The following is a 20,709-nucleotide window of genomic DNA, read 5'->3' on the forward strand; positions in this document are numbered from 1 at the left end:
AATGATTGATTAACAAAATATTTTTTATTAATTATTAATTTTTTGAGCATTAAAAATATCATAAACAGCAAAAATAAAAATCAAAAAGATAAAAATTTAAAATTGAAGGATCTGAAAAAGGGTATCACTATTTGAAAATAGTACATACAAAGGGTAAATGGCTTTAAATTTGGTGAATACTATTGAACAAAATGGACATATATATTTGGAAAGCATTACAAAGCTAAACATAAAGAAGAGACTGATGAGATTGGTAATAGTTACCTTTGTGCCAATGAGAAGTCATTATCTGCACGTGCTAAACACATGCCCCACAAGCTTACACCTCTAGTATTTGTTTTTGGTATGAAATTTTATTTTGCCTATGGTAAAATTTCATTTGTTTCGTAGTTGAGAACATCCACCTGTTTGAGGCTTTTATTTAGCAAAAGCCTGCCTCAGGTATTATGTTTTCAAGGAACCAATGGGGACAAGCTGTTTAATGGGTAATTTACAACAACAGTACACAAATTTAGAGAATGTAACAGTACATCAAGCTGTTTGGCCTTTAAACCTTATTTCATGTCTTGTTATTTACTTCAAATTCTAATTATTAATGTCTACATCAAAGCAATTGCAAAGTATACTTTTTTAAATTTCATTATTAAAATATTGATTAAATTAAGATGAAAGTGTCAGAGAGATTTTTTGTATATAAAGAAAAAAGAGTCTAGAGATAAATGATACTTTCAGCAGCTAAACAAATAACCAAAAAAAAGAAAAGAAAAGAAAAGCATAGATAAGCTGTCATGATCAGACATACTGTTACCATTTCAATCATATTCCACAATAATTTCAGCACTTTTCAGTGTGATGCTTGTAATGAATCTCCCAGTTGTTAACGTCAAACAGACATTAGAACCTAAAACTTAAAAATCAAATTAAATAGATATTAATTCAATTTTCGGTGGTTTGATTCAGTTTTTAACTTGAAAAATTCTCAATTTCTCTATTTGTTTCAGTTAACCAAAAGGATTTTACAAGTCCAATTCCAAAAAACTGAACGATAAAGATTTTACAAGTCCAATTCAAAATGTTGTAGTTTTGGTAATTATATATATACACACTTGTGTAAACTGGGAGAAACGATTAAATTTTTCGATGTGAATTGATTCATGTTGATTTTGGGGAAAACCAATCAATTATAACCGAACTAAACCCATTTTTTCAGTTTAATTTGGCTCGATTACACACTCTTAGCCAAACCCATATGGACTAATGTCATACATAATCGAAGATTGCCTCCTGAATTTTGTCAACAGAGCATCAACATCATCCAGCTATTCATCATACAGTAAGGTAGATATTTGTGGGGTATATGCTAAGATAGCAGAGCCAGCAACTTGCAGACCAAAAAAAAAAAAAGCCAGCAACTCTGTCAGGTTGCGCTAATAATGTTTGAACAGAAAAAGATGATTGATGCAATCTGAAAAGTTCAACTAAAGTCACTAATGATGTCACAATAAGCCTGCATCAAGTTTGTGCTTCCCTGACAAGTGACCATCAACAAATCACAGCTCAATGTTTTTGGCACATTGCAATGAACACAGTCTCTTTGTGAGAAGTGCAAAAAATTGCTGTCAACTGTACATCTCTCACTTCAGATATATATCCTCCGTAGTGAAACAAAATTACCCACAACACAACAAAAAACACACAGAAGAAACATAAATTTCACAAAATAAGAGAGCTAGTAGGGTAAGCAAGAATGGTGATTAATGAAAACAAAAAAAAAGGTGCGACTCGCTAGCCATCCAACATTTGTGAACCCCGGGAACGGTTGATGTATGCCACCTTAGCCTTGCTTCACAAACCCTAAACCCTAATTCAAAGAGGCTGTTCATGTGGATTAAACTCGTGGACTTGGGTTATAAATAGAGTAACTTTAATATTATACTGATGCCACAGTGGTGATTAATAATAATAATGTCAAAAATAATATGAATAAGAGAATAGCTAAAAAGTTACAAACCACTTCTAAAGATCAATACACAATGGCCCAGCCTAATCTTTCAGTACTATTAGCACAGATATTTCATGTCGCAAGCACAGTGGTAATTGTGTTCCAGATGAGAATCATTCAGTTAGAAGTATCTCAAGCAGAAGCATTTGCTGAAGAGCTAAAAGAAGCACAGTGGTATTTGGTACTAGATAAGAATCATTCAGTTAGAAGCATCTCAACCAAAAGCATTTGCCGAAGAGCTAAAAGAAGCACAGTGGTAATTGGTACTAGATAAGAATCATTCAGTTAGAAGTATCTCAACCAAAAGCATTTGCTAAAGAGCTAAAAGAATTCATCGTTTCCCTTTGGGATCCATGTAGAGCATAACTTATAATGTAATCACTTTTTGACCCACAACAATTATAATGTAATCACATTTCACCCACAACATTTTTTGGTCCTACAAGCAATGGTGCCCTTCTACATTTCACAAATTACCATGTGCAAAAAAGTCATGAAGCAATACACACACACACACACAACACACATTTATATGGGGAGAGAGAGAGAGAGAGTTAATATTTATGGAGATTTGATTGTGTTCATATGTCCACTCTCATTCAACGTATGAATCCATAAAAAGATGCACATATCATTAATATATGGCCAACATAATGGATGCATGTGAAAACAAATTGCACCTATTTTGATTCGTGGTTAATGTGCATCCAATTGATTTAAGTATACATAGAACCACCTCAAGCATGCAAGCAAAATTTTCAACCCAACTTGGGTTTGAGGGTCTCATAACTAATCCCAAATCCTTCTAATTGATTTAAGCTTGACAAAGAACAGCCAACAAGAAGCTTGTTTCTATCTAAATGTTTCTCTCTAACAGGAGCCAAAATATCCCTCCTAGCATCCACTGACTTCCAACTCATTGAACAATCATGATTAAAAAAATCCAGAATCTTATGCTCTTTAGTGACCCTAATATCTTCTTTTAAGGTCCTGCTTACCCTGCATATTTATTACCTAAGTCTATCAAATCGCTCTTGTGACTCGCAATATCAAAACCTTCAGACAGATCAAAATGAGGGTGAGTCCATACTCCATGCTCTTACCAAATTTAAAATAGAACAAATATCAATGATCTTTCAACTTCATCTCTATATTTCATTTTTGCAGTTTCTAGGTTGGATGCACAATAAAATACGGGATACTAACATTGAGCCATTCAAGGACTTTAAAATAGGTATTCCAACTCTCCTCCTCCTCTTCTTCTTCTTCTTCTACTTATACATAAATTGTCAGATAAAAACACAAAACTTCCCTGAGCATCATTTACCTACCATCACATCAATTGGCAAAACCGACACTCAAAATATTGAGTCTCAGGCAGATCATTTTGTGGCAGAAACATCTCAACTTTAAAGATATACCAAGACTGCCTGAGCCTGCTTGTATCCTGTTGCCATAGAACCAGCTGTTCCTGTCCACGCGAAATTAGTTTATGAAAACATTAGCTTTATTATCAAATCATTTCACTTGTCTAGTTTTTTCAGCTTAGCCAAAATAAAATAAAGTAGAAGGCTAGAGAAAGAGTAAGCAGCTCAGTACAAGTGTTGCATCTGACTTTTTTAAGATTTTCCAACATTAATCGAGTCTTGAGACCAGAAGATCTCTTGTCCTTATAGTGCAACTGAAACTGTCTTCGGTGAGCATGCTAGAAATAGGTAGATCAGAACAAATATAGCATCCACCTTGTAATTCAAATAATGTGCTGTATGCAGTACTACCACACTGTTGCACAAGTCAATGATTCTCTAACCTACATTGTTCATTCATCTGAGGCTTGCCTCATCCAATTAATGGAATTTGGTATGACACTTATAAGATCGTACATGTTTGCATTTTCAAGTATAGAAATCTATTATAACTGCATGCCCAAAAAGCCAATTAAAATGTTCTTCCATGTTGCCTTAATTTTTCTCATTACTCCTGCTTCAGGGAACTATTGTGCTTGCCTTTCAGCAAAGACACCTCTTGATGACCAAGTGTCCCATATAAGACCAAGGTTTGACTCCAGACATGAGGCACGTGAAAATAATTTATCTGAAGTTGAAGCCAAGAAAGCAGAAGGTAATTGTGAAGATGAAACATCCATGGTCATACCCGACCTTTTTCATGGTTTTCTTGCAATTGGAACACTCGGTTCAGAATACGGCACCAGTGAGCCAGCAACACCAACATTTCCCAGGTCTTTGGAGAACATAGCGGATGAAAAAATAGAGGTGACAGATAATGACTTGAAAGTCCTCAAAGACGAAACAAGAAAGTTTCTTGACACTGAAGCTGAAGCCAAAGAAGATTGCAATGAATCATTGGGAAGGAACAGTTGCATTAGCACTATTACACTCGGAGGCATGCAAATGAAGGGAGCCAAAGCTGATGATTATGTAAAGGTTGCACCATGTCCACTTCAAGGATATCTATTTGGTTCATTGAGAGAACTGCCAGAAACAACAGTCGAATTAGAAAAGGAAAAAGCATCACCTGGGGAGGTGTTTCAAAGGAAAAAGCTTACAGATGAAACTTCTGCCGAAACTGAAGGGAAACGAGAAATGCATGCCAAGCAAGCACATAAATCTGCTAAACATCTCATCAAAAAAATACTAAGAAAGTTTCATCCTTCAAGGAGTCCTGCTCCTCCATCCACTAATGAAGCTGCCAGTTCTGTTTCAACCAAGAAAAAGCTTAATAAGGTGAGTTTACCAGCTCTAGGTTCCTCAGAAAACGTAATCACGGACCCGGCGAGTCTATCTATAATTCTGTGACCAATATTGCTATATTCTCATGACCAACAGTTGAATAGGCTGAATACTGATTTGTTTTCTTTGAAGCATGCTGCCAGAATATCTGGCCAACTGGTTTTCAAGCACAAGAATAGGATGGTGCAGATTTCTTTTTCAACTTAACCCAAGGGATCTGTGCAAGAAAAAGAAATTAAGGGTTGAGTACATTACGTACCTGTTGAAAAGCATCATCTATGTGCATAGGCTACATCTTAAATTACAAAATACTTGTCTCAAGAAATTTTCTTAATCACCAATCAAGACCATCTGGTAACCTGTATTCATGATCAACCAGTATACTTTTAAACAAAAAACTCCAGTAGGCAACAAATTCACCACCATAAAAATATGTTGTCAATGGGATCCTGAACTATGAGTATAAACTTTCAATATTGCATAAAATATATTAAATGACACATTTTCCACAAGAGTTCTGATTTTGCTCAAATTTGGCATGCAGGTACTAAGAATGTTACATAGACAAGTGCATCCTGAAAACTCTTTAGCCGAAGAAGAGTTCATTGAGTTCCATAAAGAGAATATTAAGGCTCTGGGTCACAATGCAGACTTAGCAAGCGAGAATGAAGATAACAGAAAATTTCTTACAGAATCGAAGTCAATGGAAAGGATACAACGCTACAAGAACGATTTCCAGTATGGTCTGAGTGGAAGTAACATCAATGGAAATGGGGAATACTGGATCAAAACAGATGCAGACTGTAAGTACTAACACATCTTGACTTTATGCAATAATGGATTCCTGAGTAAGGCAGCACACTGATAATTAAATAAGAAATACTGCTTAAAAATAAACACAAACTTTCATCTCAATAGAGATAATGAAATTCAGAAACACAAATCTATTCATGGTGGGTTAACATTGATCCAAAGTACTGGGGAACCTTTTCTAAAAAGAACTTTTAATAAATCACAGAACTTAGAAATATTATGATGGATGCTAAAGGCAGGAATGATCTATTTAGTTAGTTCTATACAATGACAAGCATAGTGTAACAAGCACAACTGAATCAAAGAGCCTGCAGAAAACATCAACCAAAAATTGCATTCACATATTTATTCTAACACCCAAGTACAACACTATTTTTGGAAAAACGAAAGGATACTATACTAACGTCAACTAGTCAAAACCATATACAGTTGCCACTTCCATCAATTCATCACAATGTTGACTCAAGCAAAGCTTTAGCACTAATTTATTGGCAATACATTTGAAAATTGCCAAAGAAATAGACACTTACACTCTTAAAGTATAATCAAAGTATATTCCTACCTATCATTCTTCAACAAGTTTTTAATGTCCTAGTCATTTGCATATCAATCATTCTTTTGGGTATTCCAGTTAGTCCTGTAAATCTATAACCTTTTCATTTGACATAATCTTTTCAGAAAAAAAACCCCTAAAATTTGAATAAGCATATGACAAAATTGACATATGCTGATGGAACACTGACCAATATTTTTGCAGCAACAAAGGGGAGAGGGAAAAAGAAGAAGAAGAAAAAAAAAAGCGAAGACCCTTGCACATGTGTGTCCTCATTATCAGTGTGCAGGCATTCAAGTGCTAGGATAACTAAACAGGGTACTTAGGCTATCAAAATAGTTATAATAATTCCAGACTACATTCCATGCACACAATGGCATAATTGACTCCTTATAAAGAACCGAACTTTTTATATAAATTATAATTTAGTCAGAAGTCACCTATTTAGTCCTTGTAACAAAAAAAAAAAAAACTAATTAGTCCCCACCATGAGAAATACAGTTAAGCGGCCACTACTATGTAACTTAGTTAGGAACTAACTTCTTGTATGCTTTTAACCTACATGGACTAAATTTTTGGACTGCATGACGTTATAGGAACTAAAATGTGAATGAAATAAAAGAATTCTAGCTGTATTTCTCATAGCAGAGACTAGTTTTTTGGTTTTTTAAAATTACAAAGACTAGATAGGTAGCTTTTAAACATAAATGGACTAATGTGTATGTTTCACTAAACTACAAAGATTACATTGTAATTTACCCTTTCCGATTATTATTATTTTGTTTAAATGCATCATTGACCATACAGTCAACAATGAGAGTCAATAATTAAGCTTATGATGGATGTATCTGATTCCTTTCTAACATTGGACTGTAGACTTGGTGTTGGAGCTGTAGCAAAGGAGCAAAAACACATGTCATGGTGTTTCATGGATATTCTCTATGTTATTATGTACTTGTGAGTGATTTAGTAGTGATGCCTCAATTTCCTTGTGTAATAATAGAAGTGTGGTTGCTTAGTGTCATGTAACATCTCTAATTTAGTAATCATGAGCTGGACTATTTGCAAGTATCTTTTGAATTCCAAAGAAGTAATTTGTATCTATGAAGATGAAAATAATAAAGAAGATCAATATTATGAGAAAGGGGCAAACCAGGATCATTAGAGAATTGATCTAGAAGAATCAGGATTATAATAGCAGGATCTACCTCTAGCAAAAGCATTGATCCTAAGCCAAACTCAACTCAACTAAGACTTAATCTCAAGGTAGTTGGTTTCAGCTTTACGGAATTGTCTTCTTCTATCAGACCACTTTAGGTTTACATCAGCTGAAAGATATAGATCTACTAATCGCATCATCTTAGGCTAGTCCCTCCTTTTATTATCTCCAATTAATTTAATGTTCTCAACCTTCCAAGTGAACTTGGTGGTCTACAATGCATGTGTCCAAGACATCTTAGCATGGCCTTTCATTTCTTTCCCATTAGGGCTTCTGCCATTCTGCAAATGAATACATTATTAATGGTTCAATGCAGTTATGCAAGTCTATCTTAACATTCTCATGTTTGCCACACTGAGCTTGTACATGTGTTCTTTATTCACCGCCCAACACTCAGTATCATATATCATAAATTGTGACCTGAAATCCTTTCCCTTCAACTTAGCTGGCATTCTGTGATCACAACAAAATAACAAATGTGCCAAGTTCGTAAAACTATTGATGTGGCCAAAGGTTTCAAAAGCTTGGTCATCACCAATAATGAAATTTAGGCTGCTGGTAGCAAAATCATAATAGTAAAAGATTCTAAAAATTTGCGAAGGAATAAGAGTGAGGGGTTGCCAACAGAGCAAATAGATGCACATTAATTGTTGATACTTAAAAAATTAGAGCCTTTTTTGAATCCTACGTGTTCTCCACTTATTGAATCCTACGTTGATTTGAGTAACGTGCCTTTTGTAAGAGACTTAGATACTCCACCCGTAGAGCTAATTTCTAGGATGAGTTAGGACTGACCTAAATCTTTTAACATAGTATTAGAGCTTCCCATCGATATTAGGCCTCCCATAAATATTTCACGCTCCAGTATAGTTTTGAGCGTAAAGGGGTATGTGATACAGGACTATTTAGACTCCGTCAGGAGTTTCAACCAATATCGTTTGGTTAAGACGAAATAAGAGAAAAGATAGGCTAAAAGACGAAAAGTCTTATTGAAATTTCTTAAAAATTGAAAAGTGTGTTTCTAATAGCTAAGGGAGGCTATTTATAATAGAAATAAAATCCTAATATGCAAAAATAATCCTAATCCTAATAGGAGTCTAAAATCCTAATAGCCAAGGGAGGCTATTTACAATAAAAACAAAACCCTAATGTGCAAAATTATGAAAATACCCAAAATATCCAAAAATAATAATTAAAATACAAAAGTTAGCCCCGGTCTAAATCTGCCGTAAAATCCAAGGCTAGTTGCTCCGTATCAGTATGTTAAAATCTCAAGTTTTGGGAAAAGAGTAATATAATCTTTATAAGGGTCTTAGACACTACTCTCCCTAGAACTAGCTTCTGGAGTCAATTTGGGATAAGGGTAATATGATCTTTATAAAGGACTTAGGCACTCCTCCCCCTAGAGCTAGCTTCTAAAGTAAGTTAGGCCTGTTCCAAATTTAACAACTCTCCTACCCCTCCTGAAATTCTCTCCCATTTACCTCCAACACCCAAATTGTCAAACCCAAAAGGAAAAAAAAAAAATCAAAGCCAACAACATATTCATTTCCCTTTTGCTGGGAATTTGCACATGGAAGCAACTGATCTGAGCATGGAAACATCAATTTGAGCTTCAAAATACTGCTAAAGAGTTAAGAAGTCAAAACCCTAGTGATTTTTTATGACATAGCAATGGTAGCTTGATAGAAGCATATCAGGTATTCTAGTCAAGGTTGTGGATGAGTGGTGAGAGTCTTAGCGATAGATTTACATGCCAGCCCTTCCCTTGAATCTTTCTATGAAATTGAACTAGACAACCCCTATGTCAACCTTTGGATGATAAACCATGAGTTTGCATTAGAGTGGAGAATTGTACCTCAATTGAGTCTCAATGTATCACTCAAAGGAATGGACCATTAAGAGAAACATAGAGAGAAAGAGAGAGAGAGTTTCGTTTCCTAGTGAACTTACTCAAAAGGGGAGGAATATTCTCTATGATTCGACTTAGAGTTTCAAACTTCCCATAGTTGGTTGAATCTGCTGGTTTTGTATTCAAGAATTTCTAGAGTTGGAGGAAAGAGAAATATAAAGAATAAGAGTTGGAGGCTCGGGGATTGTTGTTTTGTCCTTTGATCTGCAGAAATTTTTCTTTTCCTTTTTGTTTGTTTAACATCAATTTTTTCCTTTCAACCATTTATTCTTTTGTCTTTTCAAGAGTTGGAGCTTTGTAATTTTATCAAGAAAAAGGATTTTGAATTTGGGAGAGGAGCAAAAAGAGAAAACCAAGGAGAGAAGGATCAAGGGTGGGAGGAGTGAACAGAAATGGAATAAGTGGTGAGAGATGTGGAGAGATAGGGAGAGAGGAAAAAGACAAATATTTGAGAAAGAAGGAAAAAAATATCCCAACATGTCTTATAGTGCCAGCTAAAATTGCCACATCAGTGACTCATATGAGCTTTGGCCGGTAAAGTTGAAGGAGTTTTATATTATAAATTAGAGTTATGGGACAACACTACAATGAGTTCTAAGTTCAAGTAGGCTGGGAGAAATTTACCAAAAAAAAAAAAGAGATGATCAAGTCAAATACTTTGTTGTGGTGCCTTATGATAATTGTATGTTCAATATGTTCAATATGTTAATTTGTGGAACTCTTAAGTTATATCAATCTTGGGTTCAAGGAATCAATATCAGTGAAACTATGTTTTTGTTTATGAACAAAGAGAGTTGAAGATATGATTGCCATTTCCGTCAGCAAAAAATTTAACAAAAAAGAGGTGAGCGTAACACCTACAGAAGGGAAAGAATTTGGGAGGGAAAAGAAAAGAGATAAAAATCCTGAGTGCACACACACACACAGAGAGACAGGCACGCGCACACTCTTACTTGACATCATGATTGACAACAAGAATGGGAAGTTCTTTCTTCGGCTGATTTAAAAGTTTTTTTTTTTTATTTCAGCTCGTGCTTTCCAATCTGGTCTTGAAAGCAGAATTTACAACAATCAAAGACACCATTTAAGCAAGTCTACAGGAGCACAATCCAGGTCTTGAAAGATCTCAAGAAAAACAATGCTAAGTGAACAGTCACCAGACTAAGCATGGCATATCAGAAGTTCAAGCTAGTGGCTCAACTTAAATTGGAAGTATTTTGAACTGAAATTAAGATTGCTCAACCAGCCATTTTATCAAACTGCTACCTCTATCCCTTCCTAGGGAGTGATCAATGGTCCAGCCACTTGTGCTTAGGGTTATCAAAGTGACTTCAGCCTGCCTTTGATCTATGATTTTAGGTAGAGCCAAATGCGATAATCAACAATTAAAAATCATTCCAGTTCTTTAAACATATAAAGCTGCAGAAAACTACAGGTCTCATGCTTGATTATTGAATAACTTCTACTGAATTCTTGTGTTCACAAATCACCAATTAAACAAGCAGAACGACAAACTAGATGAGACTCATACCAAGACCACCAAGAGATTCGTCCAAATCAACAGTCAAGGACCTGAACCTGAACATCAAAATCCATTGACATTCATCATAAATAAAATACTCATCTGACTATCAAATATTACGAATTTAGGTTGAAGCCTGTCTGAAATCAATTTTAGTGTCGATTAACATATAGCATCTTACAAGTTGGATTGCATAAGCAAGCCTACTTTTGTAGCCATCAGTAAGGGAGTAATGATCTTTTTTCCAGGGAGACGCCATTAAATTCAATCTTAGGCAGTAAGGCTTCAATTAAATAAGACCAAAAGAAAAAACTTATAAAGAATAGTAATGGCATGCACATAACAACCAGGACCCACTTAAGTCACACACACAAGCATACATTAAATAGAGGAGGCCAGGAAGAGAAGAAGAAAATTCAAACATTTCTTTAAAGAAAACAAAGCTTGTACCCAAGTAATAGCTTTCTGAATGTTCAAAACCAAGATGCTCCTTCAATTGAAGGCTGCCTTTTTGCCTTGGCCTTCCAAATATATATTCAATGTGTATAGAGTCTGCCCATCGCAATTCTGCACCAAAAACCTAGCTAGCAAAACTATATAAAATCTTGAGAAAATAGAGTATGGTTACTATTGAATCCCACATCTGTTTGGAAATAAGGGCTTTAGGGATCTCCCCTAGCTAGATTTTGGAATGAGTTAGACCTGACCCTGGTATTAGAGTCTCCTCACCATTGTTGGATGTCTCTTAAGCTCCAGTATATCCCACATCGGTGGTTTGAGATAGGGTAAGGTGCCTTTGCGTTAGAGATTCCTCCCCTTGAGCTAACTTTTGGGTACCAGGAGATCATACTCATTAATGAAATGCAGAGACGTTCAGGCCCTCTTGCACCAAAGGATATTGTTTTACCAGAACCAGATTCATAAGCTAGATAATAGATTCAGAATATCTCTTGGTCTTACCTACATTAGTTGACAACCAGATAACCAGAAATAAGAGGTAAACATAAAATTCAAAATGGACACCAAAAGATAAGGCGAACAGGAATCCCTTTTGATCTGAATGAAATAAAAGATGACATTATTATTAATAATACGAAACCCTAAAGAATGCCAGTTCATATCATAATAACAATAATAATAAATTGATGCCTCCACAGAAAAGTTCACAAATTCAAATATTTTTACTTTGATATAACAGCAAACATTCCAACCTAGTTACAAATTCAAAAACTAGTGGATATTGACATCATGGGTATGTTTGGAGCTGTTGAGAAAAGAACATTCTTGAATATATTAATAGAGGCCATTAATAATTGTTTATGTTTTAAACTGAAAACAGAACAGCTAAACAACAAATCTCCAACATCATTTTTAAAGGTTCTTTTCCAGAAATCTTGTTTGAACCTAATTCCTAAGTGGAAATTATTATATTTTACCTCTCAGGAAATTGAAAGGTATTACCAACTCTTTCTGGAGGTAGTGATTCAGGAGATTGACATGGATTGCCATCATTCCCAAATCTTTGAGCGCAAATGGAACGTACCCGAAGTAAGAATTTCCAAAAGTGATACAAGTCAGATTGTCACAAGATCAGAACATACCCAAATTAGATTCCCTAAAGTGTCTCAGAAATTGAGCAGTTAAAAATGGAATTCAAACATGAACCACACTTCAAAACAAGAATAATGGCAAGAGAATCTGGGAGATTGATGAAGTCTGTTGAAACTCAAATTTGTATGAGGAAGATCGATGGAACTAGTCAGAATAGAAGTGAAAAGTTGGGTGAGAATAGGTCTGGCGATTAAAGCGGCTTCAAGTAATTAGGGAGAATATTTCTGAAGGGGAGGTCGCCATATCGGTGGCCGGAGTTTCAACGAGATCAAACTGCTTTTGGAGCTGAATAATTTCCACAAGCGAATTTATTGTTTTGGGTCACTTCGATGCTCATTTTGTTAAGACAGTGTTTGGATCAATTTCATTGAAAAATGCGTTTCAAGTTAATTGAATTCTAAATATAATTGGTTTGAAATAAATTTTATTATTTGATATGACATAAATTAAAATGTATAATTTTATATAATTTATATTTTAATTTTTTAAATTATTTTTAAGAGTGAAATAAATAATTTTTTACTCTATAAAATTTTTTTATATTTAGTAAATTTATAGCAATTAATAAAAATATAAACTCATTAAAAATACATTAATAATTTTTAAATAAATTTTCATGACTGAAAATTTATATAATAAAAAAATAATTTTATTAGTAAAAGAAAATAAATTTAGATATTAGAAAATTAGAAAAACATATATATTATATAATTATCTAGATATAATAATAATAAATAAATAAATATTTTTTTTATTTGATCTTTTATAACCAGTAAAATTTAATTAAATATAAGATATAAATTATTGAGAGAAAATTGGTTGATATGAGTATTTTAGTTCAAAAGATATTATTGTGTAAATTTTAGTAAAATTCATTTTAAATTTCATAAGGTTAATTTTAGTTATAATTAATTTTATGGAATTGAATTCCTATAATTGAATTTTAATTTTTATTCAAATTAAATATATAAAATATAAAATTGAGTTAAATTCGAAAAAATTTAAGACTTGAAATTGAATTAAATATAGTGTAAAATTAAATAAAATAAATAAAAAATTATATTTCACTTTAATTTTTAAAAGGGAAAATTACTTTGTAGTCCCTGAGATTTAACGTAATTAACACTTCTGTCCCTCTATTTTAGCGACCCAACACTTAAGTCCCTCACTTTCTTTTCTGTCCAAATTCGTAGTCCTTCCGTCCAAAATAGCCGTTTGGGACACGTGAATTGACAAAATTAACCCTCTTCTTCTTCTTCTTCTTCTGTTTTCTTCTTCTTCTTCTTCTTCTTCTTCTTCTTCCTACCCTTTCTGCAACTTTTTTTTTCTTCTTCTTCCTACCCTTTCTGCAACTTTTTCTTCTTCTTCTTCTTCTTTCTTCTTCTTCTTCTTCTTCCTACCCTTTCTGCAACTTCTTCTTCTTCTTCTAGAATTTCACATTGAAAGAAGGGTATTTTTGGAAAAAATCATCACATCTCACTTTTGACTCTTTGACCAAACGGTTTAAATGGACGGAAGGACTACGAATTTGGACGGAAGAGAAAGTGAGGGACTTAAGTGTTAGGTCGCCAAAATAGAGGGACAGAAGTATTAATTACGTTAAACCTCAGGGACTAAAAAATAATTTTCCCTTTTTAAAAATAAATTTATTTTTCTTGATTAATTATATTTAAAAAATATGATTAAGAAAAATGATGATAATTCAAAAAATGTATAAATATAAATTTTTGTAATTTCTTTAAAAAATTTCAAATTTATAAAATTTATATTTTATAAATTTATAGAAGTAATATATATTTTTTAAAGTAATTATTTTATGAAAATTTAATAAATTAATAATAAAAAAACTAACCTTTATTTAAAACTATTCAATGTGTATTGCACGTTATTTTAACCCGTTAATAATTTTTTTTGGAATGAGAATTAAATATTTTTTTTAAATAAAAATTAGAGATTGAAAAAGTAAAATATGAGATTTTTCAGATTTATTCAGATGTATTTATGATTAGGCTAAATGTTTGAATGCCTTAATTCGTTAATAATACAATTATTATTTATATATATTATTTTAAAAAATTTTAAAATATTTTTATTATATTATATATATATATATATTTTTTTTTTCATTCTTCGTGTATCACTAGTCCAAATAGGAAATTTTTTTAATGTTAATTTTTCTTCTTCTATATTAAATTAAAGAAAATTAATAAATAATATACAAACAGAAAATGCCTTGCACGTTGTTTAGTAAATTAAATAATATAATTAACTGATATTATTAAATTAAATAGGAAATTTTCATATACAAACATAAGGTGCCTTCAAATGGCAATAGTATAATAAGATCATGGCAGAAAATTAACTTTTATATTAAATTAAATAAAATAATGAATTTAAACTTTAAATTAATTTAAATAATCAACGTGTAAAGCAATTTAAATCTAATAATAAAAAGAAATAGAAATTTTATAAATAATTAAAGTAACTTTAATTTTTATATAAAAATCACGTAAATAAAATTATTTATTATTTTTCAATTTTAATCTTTTATTTTTTATCTATTTTATCATCTTCATCTTAATAACTATAGATGGTATGGTTTTGATTTTTTTTTCTTCAATTTTTTTATTTTTCATGTTTATTTTTATGATCGCGGTCTATATCGAGAGACAAGGCTAAATTTTAAAGAAAAATATTGATTCAAGACCTATCAAACCTTACTCAAACAAAACTAACTAGACACTGCATATCCTAGCTCGGTAACGTGGAGCAAACCGGATGGACCACGCGAATGAACTCGTACAAGACAAATCTAATTCAGTGACATGATAAGAGATAAAAGAGCAGATTCATTCACCTCGCAATTCTGTCCGCATGTGTGTTGAGAGGAATTAAATGGCAGCCTAGCATAGAGAGGGACTCTGACACATCTATATATATGGATCTGAGTGACAAAAATAGGTGGCACGGTAGCAAAAAGACGGTTAGACGTTACTAGCAGACAAAAAATAAAGAGATAAAATGAAATAAACGTCTTTTCTGTACAAGGTTACACGCCCACAAAAAACTCTATTTTCTAAATTTCAAAACATCAATTTTGAATAACTTTGCCTTTTATTGCAATTATAACTATAAAAAATAAAATATTATTAAAAATAATTATATTTACAGCATATAGAAAATATGAAATTATTATAAAAATTAATTACTTACTCTTCATGAAATTATTATTATTAAAAATAATTATATTTATATTGTATAGAAGATATGGAATTATTAAAACAAAAGTTATGTATGATTTTATAAAAACTTATTTAAATTTTTTTGATTAAAATTTTAATTCATTTGAATTATAATTTTGCAAGTAAATACATTTTATTTAATTTTTATATGGATCTTGTCGTAAATCGAATCTAAATAATTTTTTTTTCTTTGTATATATATATTGCATGTCTTCCTTTGCAATCACATATACATCCTAAACAAAACTATATGGAGATAGAAGTATAAAACTTTGGTTATAGTTGTGATGTTTTATTAGGTTAAAATTCTATTCACTAATGTGGCATATGATATTAAAAGACGTCGAAAATTAAAATAAATAATATCATTTCATTTAGATATTTGATGGATGAAGTGAAAATATCTATTTTTCGTATTAAATATGTATTTATTAAAGGTAAAGTTTTAAGGAAGAGAAATTAGTTTATTTAGATTCCAAAATTTTCTTCTAACAAGATCAAAATAACTCTAAGTCAATAATTGCATCAGGTATTTTTTTCTAGATATATGAATGTTAATTTTGTTCAAAATTTTTTTTATTAAAGGTAGATTCATTAATAAAAGGCCTAAAGTCAGAATACAAGAAGTCTGTATATTTCAAAGAACCATAAATTAAGGCCCATTGATAATAAAGGAAAAACCACAGGAACCCATAATGGAAACCCTAGATCTCGACCCGAACATCATGACCCACATACTAAACCCAGCACAGCAGCACTGCACACCTAGACCTTTCTTCTCCGGCCACCCCCTTCATCAATCTTAGAAACAAAGCTGACTCTCTTAAAATAGACAAAGCCATTTAACCACCTAAAATACATGGAGTCAACTGAACCAACATCCAAAGCAAAACAAGTCATTCAAGAGAGTTGCGGTCGAAGAAAATGCATGCAAACCGAGATCAAAAAGACGAGGAAGCGACGCTACAGAAAGGGAAGGAGCATTTATGGAATGTTTTTTTTGTCGATTTTAGCCTTCTTTTTTTTGGAATGTTTTTTTATTTTTTTTGGTCTCTTTCATTTTTTATGTTGATCCGGTGGAAATATTTGGGTTATTTCAGGAATACTAACTAGGGTGAGCAGTATTCGGTTCAAATCGAAAAAATCAATTGAATTGAATTGATTTAAAACATTTAGTTCGATTTTTTATACATTTCGGTTCGGTTTAATTTTTAATTTCAGAAATTTCAGTTATTTCAGTTCGGTTCGGTTTTAATCAGAAAAAAACCGAAAAAACCGAACCGAACCGATTAGTGATAATAATATATTTTTTCAATAATATAAAGAAATTAAATTATATTAAAATTAAAATATTTTGATTAAATTTTAAAATATTAAAAATAAAGTGTAAAAGTAAAAAAATTATTAAAAATCGAAACCGATTAAATCGAAATGAATCGAACCGAATCAGATCGGTTCGGTTCGATTCGGTTTCTGACTAAAATCGATTCGATTCGATTTTCATAAACACTAAAATTTCAGTTTTCGGTTTATTCGGTTCGGTTCGGTTTTGAACCAAACCGACCGAATGCTCACCCCTAATACTAACGATAACATTTTCCTTATTTGCTCCAATTCTCTTAGGCCATTTATGGAAGTCAGAGTTCTGTCAAATTTTCCTATGACCATTGTTGTATCCAATATTCTCAGTTCTTCACTTCTCAACAGGATTTAATTTGCAAGTCTACTCATAATCTTAGGTGAGGGCCTTCTCTCTTTAAAAGAATTAAAATCAGTTATCTTATATGGTTCTCAATATATTTGCTACGGTCACTTTTGACCTATTATTGAAGGAGTTTTATTTCCGTCGATCCTTGGCCATAGGTGGTGACCTTATTAAAAGAGTATACGATGCAATTAGGGATGTAAACGGGTAGGGTACCCGCGAAATTGAGGGTACCCAAACCCGAATTCGATTATATATAAAATTTTTGAACCCGTCCCAAATCCGTTTAGTATTTTAATTTTACTATCCGTACCCGTTCCAAATCCGTTTAACAATACCCATACAATACCCGAATCCGACCGAACCCGATTTTTTTAAATTGAATTCAATGAAAAAAATTTAAAAATTTAGATTTTATAACCCAAATATCAAACCCTAAATTAGAAAATTTGCACAACCTGAATTAGAAAATTTGCACAAACTGAATATCAACCTCAATTATCTATTCAACTAAAACTATTCCTAAGATATGCACAAACCTAAAACTATTCCTAAGATATGCACATACCCAGCAGTAGAAATATTGGAGAGCAATAATCAAATAGCAAATATCCAAATAATCAAATTAATAGTTTATAAATTCTAAAATTCTTTAATAGCAACTAAAAATTCTTTAACAATATGGATATAAAAGATCTGATTATCAAAAAATTTGATTGCAAACCTATTCCAGCCAAAGGAGATGTCGTCGACGCCGATTGTGGAGAGGCAGAGGGAAGAGTTGTCTCCGACTGAGAAGTGGGAGATGTGCCACTGGAGAGAGAGAAGGAGATATCTGGAGAGAGAAGATTTATCGTCGACTGGGGAGAGAAAGGAGACATCGCCGGTGTCGATTGGGCTGCCGACACTCGTCAGTGAAATGGGGGAGAGAGGCGGGAGTGTGGAAGATGTTACCGACTGGAGAGAGGAGATATTGATGACTGAGGGAGAAAAAGATCACAAAACCCTAACACGAACAAAATATCCCAATCCAATGAATTCCAATACCTGAAAATTAAACTCGATTCCGATTCACCGAGTTAGGGAAAGGAGCTCATGTATTACTACGGTGACTGGCGGACGGGCGAATGAAGAAGAGAGGAGAAGGTGATATCTGATTGGGCGTCAGTGAAGTGGAGGAGAGAGGCCAATTGGGAATTGGGAATTATAGGAAGGGAAGCAGGGAGAGAGGCGCGACGGAGAGAGGGTAGTGAAAATGAAAATGGATCAGGGTTAGGGTGGGTTAGGGTTAGTTTTGTTATATACTAATCGGGTTCGGGTAACGGGTATCCGATAGTCTAATTCCGAACCCTATCCGAATCCGAGACGGGTAAAATTTTTCAAATCCGAATCCGCCCAAATCCGTTTTGTAAAAATCCAAATCCGTTCTAATAGGGTTTGGGCGGATCGGGTATCCGTGAAAACCCACCCGACTCACATCCCTAGATGCAATCTTGGCAAATCTCCTTTTTTTTTTTTCAGATGATGTTGGATTGAATTTTAAAAATCAGAAACTTTATGCTAACTTTTATTGTTTATTTTGGGCTCAGAGCCTTTTTGATGTTTTGGGATTTAATAGTTTGTATTTTTTCTCTTGTAGGCCTATAATCTTTAACTTAATATATCTACTTTGACAAAAAAAAAATTGCTACTACTGCTATTACTATATTGGTAGAAAAACAATATATCACAAGCATGATGGACCACACAACCAGAATATGGATATAGCTCAGTTTAATATTAAAATTAAGAAAAAATTACTATATTATCCCCAGTGTTATGGAGAATTTTTTTTAAATTTTAAAAAGTACATTAAAATACTTTTAATTTTTTTAAAAAATTATTAATTAATTTTTATATTAATTTTAACTATTAAATATTATAAAAAAATTAAAATACTCTAAATACGAAAAGATTAATTCGTATATATTAGTATATATTTTTATAAAATTAAAAAATTAACTAATAAATTTTTAAATACGATCGTAATTAAAGTAAATCACTCAACGGTTGGAATTAACGAAATAATTAAATAATATATATTTTAAAATTATTTTTTAAAATTAATATATCAATTAATAAATTTTTTTATATTAGAGTGATTAAATAATAAAATTTTTCAATTTTTTTATATATAAAATGCACCCTAAAAGAAAACATTAGAGATAGATGTACTGGACTTTGGGGATTTCATCAATCTAAAAAAAAAATCCAAAAATATAAAAATGAGAAACAAAGTTTGAGAGAAGAAAAGAAAGGCAAGAAGAAAATGATGGGCAACAGGATAGTTTTCTGATGATGAAGACCACATAGAAAGTGATGGAAGAAATGAGAAAGATAAAAAGTAGGCCCCATTTGCCTTTAGATGTGGTATAATGCTCATGTGTATGTGTATGCAATTGGGAGAAAGAGGGCCACACTGAAAGGTGATAATGGAAGTAGCCTTCATCTTCTCTGGACTGGAATTTTTCCCATTTCCCACCAACCCAAATTATATCTTAGTAACCCTCTACCTTCCATTGCTTAAAGCTTCAAATTACATCTACTTAATCATGCAAATTGAAGTTAGCTTCATCTACATAACTCGACAGCTCACTTGACAGTTCAGTGTATTTCAAATTTGATGATTGTCGGGTCTTATTTATCCTGGATAAGGCCGAATTCAAGAGAACGGCGTTGACCTGAAACCCATGAAATCTCCTTAGATTGATCCATTCAACATTTCGAGTCTTGATCCCAAACACACGGGGCGGGCCGAATTCAAGAGAACGGCGCACTTGCAGTTCAGTATATTTCAAGTTTGATTACCGTCGGATCTTATCTATCCTGAATAAGACCGGGTTTAAGAGAATGACGCTGACTCGAAATCCATAAAATTCCCTTAGATTAATCCATCCAACATTTCAAGTCTTGATTCCAAATACATGGGGCAGACCGAGTCGATCTCGAGTTCAAATCCAGTAAGAGGTAATCCAGCTCGATGATGTGACGTGAGAAAAAATATCAGATTAAGTCACTTCGCAGTTCTGCCGATATACGCGCCGAAAAAATTAAATAGCCGCTTGACATGGAGATATGTTTGATATGCCCGTACGTACAAACCTGGTGATAGAAGAAACGTCTTCCCTCCACCTACACTTACACTCATATTGTGAACCCTATTTTTTAAATCTCAGAGCATCAAAGTTTAATTAACATTATATTGTGTTGTTAATTATATTGTGTTTTAATATATTTTTTAATAAAATAATTAAAGAGTTAATTTTATAAAAATTTAAAATAATTAAGATTACATCAAATCACGAGCTCTTAAAAAATTAATTATAATTATTTATAATAAA

At 32.5% G+C, this 20,709-nt stretch overlaps 1 long non-coding RNA gene across 7 annotated transcripts; it reads right to left on the reverse strand.

The window, feature by feature from the left end:
- Nucleotides 1-1,391: 1,391 nt before the first annotated feature.
- LOC122723489 lies at nt 1,392-12,695 on the reverse strand. 7 transcript variants are annotated; one of them, XR_006350394.1, is made up of 4 exons: nt 11,222-12,694; nt 10,781-10,827; nt 4,569-5,532; nt 1,392-4,494 (listed from the first exon to the last, which is right to left on the reverse strand). It is a non-coding gene; the product is annotated as an uncharacterized LOC122723489 (long non-coding RNA). The 7 variants fall into 7 exon arrangements; XR_006350396.1 differs by having other exon boundaries at nt 4,569-5,111; nt 5,443-5,532; nt 10,781-12,692; XR_006350397.1 differs by lacking the exon at nt 10,781-10,827 and having other exon boundaries at nt 4,569-5,111; nt 5,443-5,532; nt 11,222-12,691.
- Nucleotides 12,696-20,709: the final 8,014 nt, after the last annotated feature.

The sequence above is a fragment of the Manihot esculenta genome, chromosome 4 (assembly GCF_001659605.2).
Source record: "Manihot esculenta cultivar AM560-2 chromosome 4, M.esculenta_v8, whole genome shotgun sequence".
Classification (NCBI taxonomy): domain Eukaryota; kingdom Viridiplantae; phylum Streptophyta; class Magnoliopsida; order Malpighiales; family Euphorbiaceae; genus Manihot; species Manihot esculenta.